This window comes from Notothenia coriiceps, unplaced genomic scaffold (assembly GCF_000735185.1).
Source record: "Notothenia coriiceps isolate Sejong01 unplaced genomic scaffold, NC01 NC01_scaffold00025544, whole genome shotgun sequence".
NCBI classification, from domain to species: Eukaryota; Metazoa; Chordata; class Actinopteri; order Perciformes; family Nototheniidae; genus Notothenia; species Notothenia coriiceps.
The window spans coordinates 1-3527 of NW_011358245.1; the positions used below are offsets into that span (position 1 = coordinate 1).

At 42.1% G+C, this 3527-nt stretch overlaps 6 non-coding genes across 6 annotated transcripts; all 6 read right to left on the minus strand.

The window, feature by feature from the left end:
• Positions 1-1501: 1501 nt before the first annotated feature.
• Positions 1502-1574, minus strand: trnar-acg (transfer RNA arginine (anticodon ACG)). Its single transcript has one exon. It is a non-coding gene; the product is annotated as a tRNA-Arg (tRNA).
• A 227-nt stretch (positions 1575-1801) lies between these two features.
• Positions 1802-1873, minus strand: trnac-gca (transfer RNA cysteine (anticodon GCA)). Its single transcript has one exon. It is a non-coding gene; the product is annotated as a tRNA-Cys (tRNA).
• A 319-nt stretch (positions 1874-2192) lies between these two features.
• On the minus strand, positions 2193-2265 carry trnar-acg (transfer RNA arginine (anticodon ACG)). The gene has a single exon. It is a non-coding gene; the product is annotated as a tRNA-Arg (tRNA).
• A 277-nt stretch (positions 2266-2542) lies between these two features.
• trnac-gca (transfer RNA cysteine (anticodon GCA)) lies at positions 2543-2614 on the minus strand. The gene has a single exon. It is a non-coding gene; the product is annotated as a tRNA-Cys (tRNA).
• A 319-nt stretch (positions 2615-2933) lies between these two features.
• trnav-uac (transfer RNA valine (anticodon UAC)) lies at positions 2934-3007 on the minus strand. Its single transcript has one exon. It is a non-coding gene; the product is annotated as a tRNA-Val (tRNA).
• A 227-nt stretch (positions 3008-3234) lies between these two features.
• Positions 3235-3306, minus strand: trnac-gca (transfer RNA cysteine (anticodon GCA)). The gene has a single exon. It is a non-coding gene; the product is annotated as a tRNA-Cys (tRNA).
• Positions 3307-3527: the final 221 nt, after the last annotated feature.

Sequence of the window (3527 nt, forward strand, 5' to 3'; positions counted from 1 at the left end):
ACGTGCGGTCCTCCACGCAAACTCTAACCCATGCGTACGCACTAAGCACAAAAACGGGAGAGACGAGAAACTGCGACACCGTTGGCAGAAGGAAGAATGGAGAGAAATATGTGGAAATAATATCATCAATAAAATGTTACCTCTCATTTATCATATATGAAGAATTCATTTTTCAAACATTGATCAAAGCCAATCTTAAAATGATTAAACAAACGCCTGTTTGAGACTCCTCAGTGCACACAAAAACATAACTTGGAGAAATAAATAAATACGGATATGTTATTTAAAACCACCTCGAATATGTTGTGTTAATGTTATGAAATGTTTTCTCATAAATGATGCGGTAAGCAGGAGGACAGAATTACGTCTAAACTGATTTTGTTTTGCATTTCTATAGGTTGTATACGAGCATGGTTTTATATACTATCATGTTTAATCTTGTACACAGGAGGTATGGAAACTAAGAACACCATGTGGTAAATTGTACAGCTAATATAACACAACACATTAGTTGTATTTCCATTAACTGGTGGATATAGAGTTGCTGTGGGGGGGTTGAGATGCACAGGCTGCAGTGGAGACGCTGCGCACAGCTGATCGACAGCTGGGACACAAACCACCAAATACAAAAAAATGATTCAGATCCAGTCGTCATGACTCCACTCCGGAGGGATTCCCCGATCATTTCCTACAGTTTCTCATCAAGGGGGTGTCTCCTGTCCCCGGTTACAAACACACTGCCTGAGGGAGGCTGTGTATTTTTTTTTTGTCATGAACCTTTTTCGGACCACTTATTTATTTATTTTGGTGACGATCCGACCTCCATGCTGCTACTCTGGTTCAAACTGCATCCACCAAACAATATGATTTATCTCGACCTCCCGAAAAATAACCAAAATCTGACACTGTGTGAGATGACTGTTTTAGCTGTTCTGTCGTCATTTCCTGCTATCTTCTTCATAAAGTCAGTCAAAATGAATGAATGAATGGGCGTTTCTTTGACTATTTATAGGCAAATATAGGCGTTACGTGAAGCCCGCAAAAGCTGCACCGCATTTCGAGTCGATTGTGATTTATAAAGGGAAACCGGCGTAGGAAGTGCCGTACTCACTTTCCTCGCCGGTATGCAATGTTTGGTGAATCGGCAAATGTCGGAACATTTCTGTACATATTTTTTGGATTTCTACTACGTAAGCAACCTTCCCACGTGTATCCTACGCACGCCGTTATAAATGAGGCCCCAGAAGTCAAAAGCCCACGTAGGCTAAAAACAAAATACTTCACATTCGCTTGGTTTCATGTTGAAGGGCCATAATAGTGTTGTTCCTCGTTTCAAATGTTCATTGACTTTGATGCACTGTTTGTTGAGAAGTACTGTTGGAAATGTTGAAAGCCCATTGACCCATCATTATGTCGATCCCTCATTCCAGGTGTACTTTGACGGACAGTTTTTTGAGAAGTACAATAGGAAATGAGGAACAATTGATTTACTAAAGTCAGACGAGCTAGCCAGGAGTCGAACCTGGAATCTTCTGATCCGTAGTCAGACGCGTTATCCATTGCGCCACTAACCCTTTGGTTTTGCTTTTGTAGCAGCTTTTAAACTGTAGAAAATGAACTAAAAATGCAGTAGGTAGGTTGAAGCAAAGACATAAAAGCAGACTGCAACTGCTGCCGTGACCCAGATTCAAACCGGGGTTGCTGCGGCCACAACGCAGAGTACTAACAACTAATAGATCACGGCCACTGTAGTTCTCACAGTATTGCAAACATACCATTCTGAAGACAAGTACACTTACAAAGGGGGCACCCAGATTTGAACTGGGGACCTCTTGATCTGCAGTCAAATGCTCTACCACTGAGCTATACCCCCTATGACTGACAACGTTCAGACACGTACTGATAGGCTGGGCATTACTGTAAAGCTCAAATGACCAGAAGTCAAAAGCCCACGGAGGCTAAAAACCAAATACTTCACATTCGCTTGGTTTCATGTTGAAGGGCCATAATAGTGTTGTTCCTCGTTTCAAATGTTCATTGACTTTGATGCACTGTTTGTTGAGAAGTACTGTTGGAAATGTTGAAAGCCCATTGACCCATCATTATGTTGATCCCTCATTCCAGGTGTACTTTGACGGACAGTTTTTTAAGTGCATTAGGAAATGAGGAACAATTGATTTACTAAAGTTAGACGAGCTAGCCAGGAGTCGAACCTGGAATCTTCTGATCCGTAGTCAGACGCGTTATCCATTGCGCCACTAACCCTTTGGTTTTGCTCTTGTAGCAGCTTTTAAACAGTAGAAAATTAAATAAGAATGCGGTAGGTCGGTTGAAGCAAAAACATAAAAGCAGACTAGAACTGCTGCCGTGACCTGGATACAAACCGGGGTTGCTGCGGCCACAACGCAGAGTACTAACAACTAATAGATCACGGCCACTGTAGTTCTCACAGTATTGCAAACATACCATTCTGAAGACAAGTACACTTACAAAGGGGTTTCCCAGATTTGAACTGGCATTTTGAAGGCAAGTACATATACAACGGAGTTACCCAGATATGAACTCGGGACCTCTTGATCTGCAGTCAAATGCTCTACCACTGAGCTATACCCCCTATGACTGACAACGTTCAGACACGTACTCATAGGCTGGGCATTACTGTAAAGCTCAAATGACCAGAAGTCAAAAACCCACGTAGGCTAAAAACCAAATACTTCACATTCGCTTGGTTTCATGTTGAAGGGCCATAATAGTGTTGTTCCTCGTTTCAAATGTTCATTGACTTTGATGCACTGTTTGTTGAGAAGTACTGTTGGAAATGTTGAAAGCCCATTGACCCATCATTATGTTGATCCCTCATTCCAGGTGTACTTTGACGGACAGTTTTTTAAGTGCATTAGGAAATGAGGAACAATTGATTTACTAAAGTTAGACGAGCTAGCCAGGAGTCGAACCTGGAATCTTCTGATCCGTAAGTCAGACGCGTTATCCATTGCGCCACTAACCCTTTGGTTTTGCTTTTGTAGCAGCTTTTAAACAGTAGAAAATTAAATAAGAATGCGGTAGGTCGGTTGAAGCAAAAACATAAAAGCAGACTAGAACTGCTGCCGTGACCTGGATACAAACCGGGGTTGCTGCGGCCACAACGCAGAGTACTAACAACTAATAGATCACGGCCACTGTAGTTCTCACAGTATTGCAAACATACCATCCTGAAGACAAGTACACTTACAAAGGGGGCACCCAGATTTGAACTGGGGACCTCTTGATCTGCAGTCAAATGCTCTACCACTGAGCTATACCCCCTATGACTGACAACGTTCAGACACGTACTCATAGGCTGGGCATTACTGTAAAGCTCAAATGACCAGAAGTCAAAAACCCACGTAGGCTAAAAACCAAATACTTCACATTCGCTTGGTTTCATGTTGAAGGGCCATAATAGTGTTGTTCCTCGTTTCAAATGTTCATTGACTTTGATGCACTGTTTGTTGAGAAGTACTGTTGGAAATGTTGAAAGCCCATTG